Source organism: Hippopotamus amphibius, chromosome 7 (assembly GCF_030028045.1).
Source record: "Hippopotamus amphibius kiboko isolate mHipAmp2 chromosome 7, mHipAmp2.hap2, whole genome shotgun sequence".
Taxonomy (NCBI): domain Eukaryota; kingdom Metazoa; phylum Chordata; class Mammalia; order Artiodactyla; family Hippopotamidae; genus Hippopotamus; species Hippopotamus amphibius.
Window position 1 is genome coordinate 42,966,937 of NC_080192.1, and position 15,271 is coordinate 42,982,207.

Sequence of the window (15,271 nt, forward strand, 5' to 3'; positions counted from 1 at the left end):
TTTAAGAGTAAAACCAAATATCCAAGGTTATTAGCTCTTTGAGATCCAAATAAATCATTTTAGAGATGAGGAGAAAAACACTATTCCACTAATTTATAAAAAGTATCAGACTTCAGCGCAATTATAAAGGAAATATGGCTGAAAAGAAGAAAGTATGTGTCAGTCAATGTATTTTTTCATCCTCTATTCTTTATGTTTATGTAAATGGCTTCAAAATATTTCTAAATATTATAATTTCTTAGAAATTATAGAAATTATACGTTTGTTTAAAATCAATTAAAAATACCCACCAGTGTTTGGAAACTTTGGCAAGAAATCTCATCTATTCAGATTCACTCTGCAACAAGCCCTAAGGCCCTATTGTACTGGTAGACATTCATTGTTGTAGCTGTTGTTTTAGCTATTCAGTGTCTACTCTCACTTTTAGTAACAATCTTCCAAAAGACAATTTCTTCTTGCATTCTTGGAGAGAATATCATTAATATTCATTGTGTGTCCCTAGACAAGATGTAGACAGGTAAACCCAGCTAAGCCTATTGGACTCTATCAAGACTTTGAATCATAAGCCAGGTGAAACATATAGGGGAGGGGAGTAGAGTTGCTTGACCCAAATAGCAATAGGAGACTCAATTTGCTCTCGTTCCCTCAACCTTTGGGGCTATATTAGCTCTTGCCTTGTACTAGCCAAAGTCTTCAGGTCTTCCTTCAATGAACTCCACTTTCTCTCACATTAGCTAAGATAGGGTTCTGTGAATTGCAACTAAAGCACTATGAAGAGACTTGTTACAAAGATTTGGTTTCAGCATTATTCAAACACATTCTGATCATTTTATTCGTCCAAGTTGAGTAACATGACTTGCATTCATCAAATTCTTTTCAAATATGAAACAAGCAAACAAGCATGGCAGCTGATCCCAATCTCCAGTGCATGTATTTCAGAAAGGTTTTAGCTACCACATAGGACAAATAAAATCATGATAAAGAATGCTTAATGTTTTTAGAAGTTTATATTTTTTAAAGAGTTTTCACATTATTACCTTATTTAATCCTCATAGGAACTCTGTGAAGTAAACAGAAAAGGAAATATTACTCCCATCTCCAAGGGAGGAAATTAAGTTTGAAAAAGAAAAAGGGACACCAGAGAGCTATTGAGTTAAAGGAATATGTCACATAGAATCATTTTACATACCAAGTCTAAAAGTACATTGTAAAGCCACGTCTAGGGAAATCCTTTATTTTAATGTAACTATTTTATGTATAAGAAGCCATTCTGCTAAAAAGAAAAGGGAGGGGGGAGGACTCATCTTTCAGTTGAGTGATCCCTCAATCTTCCATTCCTCAATAAGTGCTATTCCTACTAGTCTAGCTAACAATCTTGACTGTGTAAAGCCTGATAGCAACTTTCTAGTCAAGTAATGTATAGGACATAGGGTATTATTCTGACTCAGGTTTGAAGCTGATGATGGTCTTTTCACCCTCAGTGGAAAGAGGAATCTATTTTCTGAAGTCCACAATAGCTCCTCAACCAGCAAAGATTACAGAGTACAAGGCAGGGGTTGACAAAGAATCATTCAGGATCTATCTACTTTTAAAACTTTTTATATTAATATAAATTACCACACAAACACACATATGTATGTATGTGTATGCAAACATGTTTGTATCTTAGAAACAGATTCCCTGGCGGTCCCTGGTGGTCCAGTGGTGAGGACTCCATGCTTTCACTGCTGAGGGCATGGGGTCAATCCCTGGTGGGGGAATTCCCACAAGCCGTGCTACACGGCCAAAAATTTTAAAAGAAAAGAAATAGACTCAGTTATTACTAGTAAAAAGTCTGGAAAATAATATTTTATAACTATTACAGTTCAAAATCATCCCCCTTTTTATGGCTTACAGCAAATTAGTTCCATTTCTTTCTGTTGTTTTCTTTTTGGAAAGAGGAAACAACTAGCTATCACCATTTCTAAAATAGACTTCATATGTCTGAGGACCATTCTTAAATTATTCCTCAATTTCTTTTTCCCCAAGCGAAATTATCCTTTTTATTTTTACTTTTTTTTATAGTCCTCTATTTCAACCTTTAATCATCTCCTTTTCTCAACCCCTGCCAAACTCACTACATGTATTAAATTGCCATTAGTGTATTCATTGACACAGAACTCTACAAAGTATCTTTCATTCATATTCTTGTGATTTCAGCCGAATACAGAAATTCTGATTTAAATTTGACCATCGTTCCATATACTGTGTTAGATGTTAAAAAATGAGGCCTGTGAAGGGCTGACTTTGTCAGGTAAAACCTGTCCCTACTATGGAGTTTTAGGTTAATGTAGGGCTAGAAAATTACAGTTTCAATATTCAGAAAATTCTTGTCAGATTGCCCATTGCATCTATGATTTTTAGGTTTATATGACAACATTTTGGACATTTCCCTTTTACAAGCATAAGAATAAGAGAAGGAGAAAATCTATAGTTCAGATTGGATCTATATTTACTAATTTGTCTGTTTTCACTGCCAACACTAAAAAAGAAAAAAAAAGCTAAAAAACTAGCTTGTTTTACCTGGCAACTAATTTTTTTTTTAACAGATTCAAGCATTTTGATTTAAGCATTAGTCTAAATAGTCAAGTTTGTGTCAATAGACACACACTGTAGTTTTCCTTCATTTGTTTGACACAAGAAATTCAAGGGTTCACATTTCAGCTTTTCAGGATCCTCTTTCCTTCCTTCAGTCTATTTCCTTTTCCCATTCTCAAGCTGAAGTCATCAACTAATGCTACCAGGCAACTAGTTGCTAGTAAAACCACCTTCTATGTATTGCATGGGAATGGCTATTCAACACTATACATATTTTTGTGGCACCCGTTATAGAACTACAATTACTCCCCCTCTGGAGCCTGATATAATGAGTCTTCTCCAGACAAGCTATGTAATTTATCTAATTCACATGACCACTTTGATCCTTGGTTTTCCCATCATCTACATTTAGTTTCCATATTGGGCTAGTGTGCGGATTAAAGGCAAAATATTGTATATAAGATTCTTTGCACATTGCCTAGCATACAGTAAGTATTGCCAAAATGAATGCTATTAAAATACATAATATGTATTAATGTTATTAACTCATAAAATGGAGCTACCCAAGCATAGTTGGGCAAGGCTAGTTGCTATAAATGATAATCCTTAAAAACTCAGTGGATTAAATAACTGTTTATTTTATCACATTTAGAGAAATTTAAAGCTTATCAGAATATCAAACTAAATAAACTCTTTTTTCCTTTGAAAGTAAAACCATAGTGGAAAATATAGAAATACCAAAGAGCACATGGATTCCTTCTGGGGAAAAACATAACAAAATCTTATTTGACTATTAGATGTGAAATTTACTGTTATATATTTAAAAAGAACTACTTTAGAGAAAGGAGCATAAATGTAATATAGAATTAAAAATATTCAAATTTCAAAATCTAATAATAAACTTTAAATACCCTGCAGTTGACCTACCACTCATTACTGGTTAGGTTCTTAGTAGCTTAAAATATTAAACTGCATTTTCAGAGTTTGAGGAAGGACATAGAGAACTGGTGGAAAACATACCATAATTTGCTTCAGATGGTAGAAAAGTACTGCATGCTTTCTCTATAATCTCCTCCCTTGTAACAGCATTAACTTAAAAAATCATTTCTAAATTGTTTTTATTTACAAAAATTCACACACGAAGAATGTATTTGCAAAGCCAGTGTTTTCATTTTTCCAAGCAATCATGTATTCTTATTTTTTAAAATTATGACCTCTGAAATGTACAAAAAGCAAAAGTATGTGTTTGTAATTGAGAAATCTGTTCATATGCTAGTAAATCAACTAAAATTTAGTGACTAAATGGTGAACAGTTGGGTATAGATTTCATGGAGTTGATAAAATACAAGATTTTATAACATTTACAAATAATATGCTGTCACTTCTAAGAAAATATCCATATTTTGGATCTGGCCTTGAACTCTTGCTGTAGTGGAGAGCTTGCTGGATGAAATACCTGGAGGCCTGGGTCCTAACTCAGGTTTTCCTGGACAACCTCTGCAACCTCAGACGGGTGTTGATCCTAAGCTTCAGTTATCTGACTAAGAAAGTTGTAGCATTTAAATGATGAAAATAATATTGTGTAGCATTTGGTTAACTGTTAAAAGAGAAAACATATATGAAAACACCAATCATGAAGTTCGACTTACGGTAGACATTCAACATGCCCATTCAATAAATTCAACATGCCTGTTCCTTATTTTACTTCCCTCTCTCTTTGTCCTTCCCTGCTCCACCCCTCTTCTAACCTCTAGCAACTCACAGCTCTGTATAGTCTCTATAGACCTCAAGAGACCATAACTTTGAACGGGTCTCTGGTTTCCCTTTAAACTGAATCTGTAGGCCAATACATGCGGTTAACTCCTCATGTTCTGAACATTTTTGCACATTGTCTTGTTTTGTGCTTGTGTAACTGCAAAAAGTGGCTTCAGTAGGGAGGAGTGGATATACAAATTGTGTATAGTAAATGATTTTCAATACAAGAACAGGTGCTAATAGAACACCTGGACCTTGACTTAGTTAGAAGTAAAGCCAGACAAGGATCAGTTTGAAGAATCCCTAGATATTTTAGAATACAATTATTCTTTATCAAAGGAGAATAATTACAATTTTGTTGACTCTTTGAATGATTTTTAAAAGTTAAAATGCAAATCACTTCAAATATTGCTTTTTTATATAAATATAGGTATTTAAAATATAAAATGTTTACAGTTTTATGAAATGTTTCCAATATTTTGCACCTGCAAACAATGTTTAATTAGCGATCAGTGTTGGCTAAGCCTAAAAACTTTATTAGTGCCACATAACTTTAAATCCCCAAATTAAAAACTGATGTTTTTTATAATACTTAGTATTAATTTTCAGACTCAAAATTAACAGCGCCCTAGTTGTAATAAAAGATAACACTAATAAGATAATAGGATAATAACTCTCATACAAGATTGCATTAATTTGAATATTAAAAACATTATGTTTATAGTCTGATTTATAGTATCAATGTGACATGATTTGTCCTTTTATAAGGAATGAGTATATATACAGTCTCTTCTCTTTACATATCTCACTCTTTCCTATGACCATTTATTTTCTTTATAGCTTATATCCTTCTTATAAAATACATTCATTTGGTATAATTACACAAAATCACAATTAGTTATTTATTTTGGCTTACTGAACTTTATACACATAATTTCGACATGCTATTTCTTTCATTCATTCATTCTTCATTTATTCATATTTATTGATTTTCTACCATGTGCTTGACTGTGAGCTAGTTGCTGGGGAGTCAATATGATGAGATTTGGTTTCAAACCTCAGGAGTTTTTATTCTGTTGGGGAAATAACACGATACACTCATTCTATAAAAGAAATGGTACAGGAAAATTTGAAATTATAGTAATAAAAACAGTGTGGTAATGTCACAATATTAGACTAATTGGAAGAAAAGCGAGCTAAGACATCAACCCAAAGGCTTGCATATAAGGGCTTAAACATTACAGTGTGCATTGCTTAGTAGATGTTATTACAAAAACTGGGTCCTAATATGAAGAGAAATCTCTACCTAATTACACATAAGGCTTGAACTTCAGATAGACTAAAGACCGAAATGTGAAAAGAAAAACTTTAAGGTAAGTATATTAATACATGAGAGGACATTTTATTGATATAGGGTAAAAGGAAGGACTTAAAATTTTTCAAAAGTATAAATAAAGAAAAATTTTGATAAATTTGCTTAAATAAAAATAAAGGAATTTTATTTGACAAATCTCAGCAATATCAAAATTAATATATGACATTGTGAGAATTTTCAATAGCTAAGCCTGATACAAGCATACATCTAGATGTTTGCAGATAATATTTCATCAACTCTTTCAAATCCACAACAAAAAGAGGATCCCAGGGTCACCACATACTTCAGGAGTATGCCATAACCCCACACACAAATCCAGGTTTATCATTCATTTTTTTTAAGAACTTTTATTGAGATACAATTGACATACAATAAACTGCATATATTTAAAGTGTACAATTTGATATTTTTTTCGTATTAGTAATGTATATATGGCAATCCCAATCTCCTAATTCATCCCACACCAGCCCCCCGCCACCCCCCGCCGCTTTCCCCACTTGGTGTCCATATGTTTGTTCTCTACATAGGTGTCTCTATTTCTGCCTTGCAAACCAGTTGATTTTTACCATTTTTCTATATTCCACATATGTGTTAATATACGACATTTGTTTTTCTCTTTCTGACTCACTTCACTCTATATGACAGTCTCTAGATCCACCCATGTCTCTACAAATGTCCTAGTTTTGTTCTATCATTCATTTTTAAACAATCTTTATTATTATATAATTCACATATCAAAAGTTCATTTTTTAAAAGTATACAATTCAGTAGTTTTCAGTAAATTCACAGAGTTGTGCAACTGTCACTATAATATAATTTTAGTATATTTTTATCACCCCAGTGAGAAACCCATAACCATTAATAGGCACTCCACATGCTGCAACCCCTTGCCAGCCCTTGGCAAATACTAATCTATTTTCTATCTCAATAGATTTGCCTATTCTGGACATTTTGTAAATATGGAATTATACAATACATAGTATTTTGTGACTGAATTCTTTCAATTAGTATGATGGTTTCAAGGTTCATCCATCTTCATGTATCATTCATTACCTCTATCCTTTTTTAAAAAAAAATAACTGGTTCATAGTAATTCTCTTTATTTTTTAAATTAACTAATTAATTAATTAATTTAATTTATTGGCTGCATTGGGTCTTCATTGCTGCACGCGGGCTTTCTCTAGTTGATGCGAGTGGGGGCTACTCTTCACTGTGGTGTGTGGGCTCCTCATTGTAGTGTTTTCTCTTGTTGCGGAGCACGGGCTCTAGGCACGTGGCCTTCAATAGTTGAGGCACATGGGCTCAATAGTTGTGGCTCACGGGCTTAGTTGCTCCGTGGCATGGGGGATCTCTCCAGAACAGGGTTCAAACCCATGTCCCCTGCATTGGCAGGTGGATTCTTAACCACTGCACCACCTAAGTAGTCCAACCTCATTCCCTTTTTGATTGTCAAATAATAGTCCATTTCTATATTTATCAGTTAATGGACATTCTCGTTGTGTAGTGAATTGAATAAATTCCCCCCAAAAACTCAGAATTTGACTTTATTTGGAAATAGACTCTCTGCAGATATAATTAGTTAAGATGAGCTCATACAAGATTAGCCTTAAATCTGATGACTGGTGTCATTATAAGAAGAGAAGAGAGCGCACAGACATACACAGAGGAAAGAAGTTCATGTGAAGATGGAGGCGGAGATCAGTGATGCAGTGTTAAGCCAATGAACGCCAAGAATTGCTGGCTACTACCAGAAGCTGGCAGAGGAAAAGGGGAATTGTTTTCTAGGGCTCTCAGAGGGAGCACGGCCCCACCAACTGGATTTTAGACTTCTAGCCTCAAGAACTCGTTAAAGAATACATTTCTGTTTTTTTAAGCCACTCATTTTGTGGTACTTTGTCACAGCAGCCCTAGAAAACTGATATTGGCTGTTTCAGCTTCCACTCTTGAGTGTACGTATATCTCAGGAAAACACTTGCATGCATGTCTGTAAAGGAACATCTATGAGCCCATTCACTGAGGTACTGTTGTACAGATGGGGAATGGTAAGCAGTTTCTATTACTGGATAATTTTGAAGTCACATGGCTCATCCAACATGCAGTCCAATACTTACTGTCTCAGATGATGAAGCTGAGAAGCAGAAGTGTACTGTGATTTGTCCAAAGCTACCTAGCAAATGATTGATAGAATCCAGACTCCTTTAAACTTAAATGCTCTTCAAATGATTAGTAAATATGTGCTACAGGGTAGGTATTTAAATAGTTCTGTTACTTTTTAATATCTTGCTCATTATTTTGCTTATGAATAATTGATTCGAGGATAAAAATAATATCACTTTGAAAAATGCATATATGCAGAAATGTAAAAATGCTTTAAATAGTTAATTGATTCCAATAGTAACTATTATGAAGCTTAGTTGATTGGAGGTTGAGAAAGCTACAGCTTTAAAATAAATATTTTGTAGTAGGGGACAGATTATGGCAAATGGAGTCGTTATGGCTCCTAAATAAGGTGGGATAGTTACAGCATAATTATTTTCTATTGTGAGGTAGAAGTGGACTTAATTGTGAAGGGCTGTCATTAACTTGATTAAAATTTCTGAGAGTTATTCATTTTTCTTCTGACTTCTCCGCGGAGACAGAGCATAATGACAATGTTAACTACTATCATGACAGTGGTCAGGCTTCCAGGTATATAGTGTTCTTGCTCCTAAAAGGTTACAGCTATGGTTAGGGAGACAGCATACACAAGAACGTCTGATAAAAATATGTGATAGTGTATTAGAAGCACTTCGCAATAGCACAAACAAGATGGATTGATATGAGGTCAGATTAGTTGCCAAAGTGCTCCTCAAGTGTGGTACACAGGAGAAAGCATGGAAATTTGATTGCTAGATAGTGGGAAAACATCCTAAACATAAAGACTACATATTATGGAACAAACAATGTTAAGCAAAACATCTATAGGGAGGAAATATGAATAATGATAGGCAACAGTTTGGAAATCCATAGATTAATGAGTGGAACATCAGGTGTTTTAGAATAATGAATATATGGGACTTCCCTGGTGGTCCAGTGGGTAAGACTCTGCCCTCCCAGGTTTGATTCCTGGTCAGGGAACTAGATCCTGCATGCATGCCACAACTAAGAAGCCTGCATGCCATAACTAAGAAGTCCACATGCTGCAACAAAGATCCTTCATGCCACAACTAAGACCTGGTGCCAAAATAAATAAATAATAAATAAATAAATATTTAGAATAATGAATATAAAAAGTCTAGAAGATTTGTTAGCAGGAGGAATGGACAACAATGAAGAATTTAGAAGGAACAGGAGTTGGGGAATGATATTAGGTAAATTTTTAAGCTTTGTGGAAATGCCGTGTATTTGTCAGTCATTGTTCTATGCAATTCGCACAAATTAATTATTAAATCCCCACAACTATTCTAAGTTGTATATAACATCATTATCTTCATTTTACAGATGAGGAAACTAAGGCACAGTCTGATAATACATGCATGACCATAGTTTTGAGCTCAGTCTAACTGTGAACCCACAGTCTTAAACACAATGTTAAATTGTCTCATTTCCAATTACCTAATTCCTGTGCATATCAGGAGAGCTGTTATTTTCAAATTTCAGATGCACAGTGATTCAAAATTCATAAGTAGTCATTTCAGATATTACTTTCTTTCTCTGACAAGAAAAGTTTCTTTACATATTTTTTGATTGTTTTTCTACTTCCTGTCTGTGATTTTATCTTCCTTACATAGTTTGTCAGATATTAGAATATTTATGTTCAATAGAATGGAATTGTAGTCTTGTAGATATTTATTTATTGAGGCACATGTAGTAACTTAATCCTAATTCACCTTAGAAGAAGGCAAGCAGGCAGGAAGGAAGGAAGGAAAGGAGGGAAGGAGGGAGGGAGGGAGGAATAGGAAATTTGGTTGAAAATAAAATTTTCCACAAAGAAAAATAAACTGACAAATTGGACTATATTAAAATTATAAACACTGTTTCTCAAAGGACATCCTTAAGAGAGCATACTAACTAGGAAAATATATTTCCTATTTGGTAGTATCTCCTAAAGTTGAAGGTACATTTATCTCATGACCCAGAAATTTTTCTGCTAGGTATATACTCAACAGTATCAAATGTAGGTGCCAAAAGTCATGTACAAGATAGATAATTTTTTTGTTTATGTTTATTGAGATAATGTTTTGTTTCTGTCAAATTTACTATAGTATATTGTAGTAATTGATTTACTAATTTTAAATAAACTTGAATCCACCAAATAAACCTAACAACATAGATTATATTATCTTTTTTATTCATTGTTGAGTTTGGTTTGTTAATAATTAGATTTTCATTTTTGCATTTATGTTCATGGGTAAAATTTGTATATGTATTTATTTTCATGTACTGTCCTTATTTGTTTTTTTCTTTTTCTTTGTTTTTTTTAAAGGATTTTATTGAGATATACTTGACATACAAAAACTGCATATATTTAAAGTATACAATGTGATATTTTTTTCTTATTAATAATGTATATATGGCAATCCCAATCTCCCAACCTTATTTGTTTTTGATACCAAGGTTATGCTAACCTTATAAATACTGTTGGTATACATGTGTTCTTTTCTCATTTTCTACAACAGTTGGTGTAAGAGTAGAATTATATGCCCCTAGAAGTTAAAATTTATTAGTGATGCCATGTAGACTAAGAATTTTCTTTAAAGAAAGTTTTTAACTATTGATTTAATTCAGTTATAGAGTTATTTAGAATTTATAGTTCTTCATTTATCAATACGCAACTTGTGTTCTAAAGATTTTTCTATTTCATATGAACTTTCAAATGTATTAGTAAAAAGTTGTTCATTATATATCAATTTATTAAATCTCATTGAAGGTTAGTCTATTTTATTAGATTCCTCTTTCATGAACCAACTTTGAACTTTGTTGATTTCATTTTGTCTGTTTGGTATTTCATTAATTTTACTTCTTATCCTTAATATATCCAGTCATTTACTCTTTGGGTTTATTCATTTTCCTATTTCTAACTTTTGAGTTCATTCACTTTTAGCCTTTCTGCCTTTTGATTTTCTATCTTAGGCAAATCCTGGACATTTTCTTCTGAACTCCTAAACCAAAGGTTCAACTCACCGTATTTGTCAACTGCTTTCAAGGCCTAGGGTAACGTTGCCATGCTTAATTCTGGATTTTCACATCAGTTAAATTTTGGCTAGGTCATTCATGGATTATTTCTTTGGTATTTTATTAATGGCTCAATGCTAATTAAGTTTTTATTATTTTTTAATGGTCACTAATAATCTTAATTGTTTTCAGCTGGATTGATGGTCCTGTTGCTTAGCCTAAAATATTCTTGAAGGCACAATATTGTATTCTTTCCATAAGTGAAATCATCCCTTTATTTTGGATTTTTTTCTTAAGACCTGTTTTATTCCTTTATCTGCATTGCCCCCTTTTTTTTATACCGTATCCAGTTTTTATTTTATTCTCAACATTGAAGCAAACATCAGATACAATATGCAATGACTAATTAGCTGATATAAAAACTTGAAAGCTTCTTTTTCTGCATTTGCCTGGCCAATGATTCATTATATTTGAAATCTGAACTTTTATCATCCAGAATATTATATCTTCTTTCATGGTATCAGAGAATACCAGTGCTGAAACAGACAACCTCAAAGTCTCTTTGCCTTAAAATTAAAAGTTTTGTTTCTCACTCAGATTTATTTACTTCTTACTCAGTCCAATTGACAGCCAGACTCCATGCGGTGATTCAGGAATCCATGTCCCTTCCATCTAGCAGATTCTCAAGTCTTCCCACTTGATCCTCTGCATCTGGCTGTGAAATGATTGGGGATTGGCGGCTGTCACAGGAGATTTGGTGGGCTGTACCTGGAAGTGTATAGCACTTCCATCAGCGTTCCTTTGGCCATAGTCACAAAGCTTCATATAGAGAGGACAGAGAGAATGTTGGTTGGGAAATGTAGAAGCACTCACTGTTCTTTCCATGGCCATATCAAACAGTTACCAAAATAATAGTAAATTAATTGAAAATGACAGAAACAAATAACAACTTGGAAAATTGCCTCAATCTGTGTGGCTAGGTGGTCTATTAACAAGACAAAATGACACAAATACAAATAATTCAGTCGCCCTTGGGCTATAAAATTGATTACAGTCGTTTGCATGGTATCATCAAGAATATAGTCATGGCTCTGCATAGCCCTTTATGTAACTAGTTATGAAATCTCATAAAAAAAGTTTTTTTTTTTTTGGTTTTAAGCCAAGTACTAGGAAAACTGTCAAGATTTTTCTTCCGTTTGGGCTTTTTAAGTTTGGAACTACATCAATAATGCAAATTTAGCCTGATTTGATTTTCTAGTGATACTCAAAGGATTAATTTAGTTTTGCTTCCTTTCAAACTAACTGACCATTGGCTTTTCATCTTTCTTCCCATTTTGTAGATATCTTACATTAATGATAATAGTCACTCTCATAATAAGCACTCATTTCAGATTTCAAATTGGTAGAATCTGTTCTTCCTTTATTATTTAAATTCATCTGCCTATATACATAGTCACAAGTCTGGGGGGTAGTACATACATTCAGTACTACCTGATAGACTGCTCATCCATCATAGCGATAAAATCAGTTTAAAAATTCCAACGTTTGACTCCACTAAGATTTGTAGGCTCCTACAAAAAAACTCATGTAGTTTCCAGTCTTACCTGCTATTGATCTTGACTCTGTTCGTACATATTGTGTCCTGACCATTTCAAATGAATAGCAAAGTGTTACAATTCTTGTTTAGAATATTTATTTTCATTTTATGTATAGTATCCTTAATTTGGTTTTACTAAATTAGAGTAGGGGCTATTTTTTTTTAACTTGCTTTAAAAAAATGTTACACCATCTTTTAGCTTTCTGATATCCTCCTTATTAGGCTTATTTTTATGACCTTTTTCCTGTTGGACTCTAAACTTTTTTATTCATTTCTAATTTTAATGTATTTGTCCATTCCAGGGTACTAGGGCTATTAAAGTATGCATTTTAGGAGTACAGTTAATGTTTTCTACCCTCTCCTGGGATATTACCTGTTTTTCCAAAACTTTATTCTTTAAGACTTGACATGCCGACAACATCACCCTGAAGTCTTCTCCCTTCTCCCCATTTAAGCTGACTATATGTTCTCTGTTCTCCCAGAGAGATTATGAGATTATTTATATTTTTATCATTGTACTAGACAAAGATACAAGTTAAAAATAAAAAAGGATAGCTATCCTTCATGCACATACAAGCAATAATTCATAATGAAACATTAATACATCAACCCAGCAATCTATTAAAAGATAATATATCATGATCAAGTAAGCTAATCCAAGGACTGCAAGCTTGGTTAAAATTTTTTTTTTTTAATTAAACAATAGAATTCACCATACCAACAAGCTAAAGAAGGAAAATATATATAACCTTGTAAATGCAGAAAAAGCATTAGATAAATTTCCATATCTCTTCATGAAAAGAACTTTCAGCCAAAAAAAAAAGCAGGAACTTCCTTAATTTAATAAAATGCAACTTTGAAATGATGTTACAGTTAGCATCATACATAACAATAAAAGACTGATTTTTTTCCTAAGATTGGGAATAAATTAAAGGTATCTGTTATTGTTATTGCAATTCAACAGGGCCCAGTCCATCCAATAAGACAGGAAAAATAAATAAAATGCTTGGCTATTAGGAAGAAGGAAATACAATTTTTTCTATTTGTTCATGATAATTATCTCCATAGAAAATGCTAAAGAATATGAAAAAGAGATACTAAAACTAATAAGTACACTGGCAACATCACAATATACAAAATTAACTTTTAAAAATCATTTGTGTTTTTAAACACTAGCAAAGAACAACAGAAAGTTAAAATTTTAAAAGGTATTATTTATAATAGCAACAAGTAACATGGAATATCTTAGTATATAACTAAAAATATCTATAGGACTTGTATGCTGAAAACTACAAACATCAATGGCAAAAATAAATCTAAATAAGTGAAAAGAAAAATATTTTCACAAATTGAAGGACTGAATATTGTTAAGATGTATTCTCCCCTAATTGATATGTAAATTGAATGCAATCGCCATCAAAATCCCAGAGGGGTCATTTTTTTTTTTTTTTGTAAAAGCTAATTCTAAAATTAAGACAGAAATAAAAAGAATTAAAAATACTCTTTCCCTCCAAAAAAACATAAAAACAAACAAACAAAAAAACAAAAGAAAAAAATGGAAAACAAACAAAAAACACTTTTAAAAATAAGAACAAACTTCAAAAAACTTCCCCTACCTGATCTCAAGACTTATAACTGAGACAATGTAGCATTGGTGTAACAATAGACAAACCAATAAAACTGAATAGAGGATGCAGGAATAGACCCAATATATATGATCAAATGATTTTTTTTACTAAGTTGGAAGACTCAAAAGCTGCATTATTATATAATTTCATTTATGTGACATTCTAGGAAAGGTAAATTTAGGAACTTAAAACCAATCAACAATTACCTGAGGCTGGAGAACAAAGAAAGGGATTGATTTTAAAGAGTCAAGACTTCCCTAGTGGTGCAGTGGTTAAGGATCCACCTGCCACTGCAGGGGACATGGGTTTGGTCCCTGGTCCGGGAAGATTCCACATGCGGCAGAGCAACTAAGCCTGTGTGCCACAACTACTGAGCCTGTGCTCTAGAGCCTGTGAGACACAACTATTGAGCCCACATGCCACAACTACTGAAGCCCGCAAGCCTAGAGCCCGTGCTCTGCAACAAGAGAAGCCACCTCAATGAGACGCCCCCGCACCACAAGGTAGAGAAACCCCCACTTGCCACAACTAGAGAAAGCCTGTGTGCAGCAATGAAGACCCAATGCAGCCAATAAAGAAAGAAAGAAAGAAAGAATTAAAAAATAAAATAAAATAGACACATGAACTTTTTGGTGTGACTAAAGTATTACATATTTTTTTCTTCATTAAATTGTGATAATTTAAGAATGGTGAACAATAATTGAATATTAGATGGTATTAGCAAATGAATTACTTTCGATTTGGGGCTGAGGAAGTGATGTGAAATTGTGGTAATGTATATAAAGAGATAAACTGGGTGATAAATATATGAGGAATTATTGCACTATTTTAACTCTATTATATTTTATTGAAAATTACCTAACCCCAATGTAAGGAATAGTCATTTGTTGAGAACTATTGACCATTCTTCCCAAGTTTGAAAAAAGAATTTATATCTGACTTTCATGTCCCAATAAAATTTATTAAATACTACCTGAGAATTAAGTTTGGTATGGGAAGAAGGAATCCACAATAACTTATTTACTTCATGAAGACAGTAGGAAGTTTCCATTATTTATGATGTAGGTGTGTTTGATCCTCCACTGAAAGTTAGTGATTTTCCATCACAATGTACTCTGATTTACCAACTAAATAAAAATAATGATGCAAGAAGACAAAATAAGGTAATAGAACAAAGCAACAAAT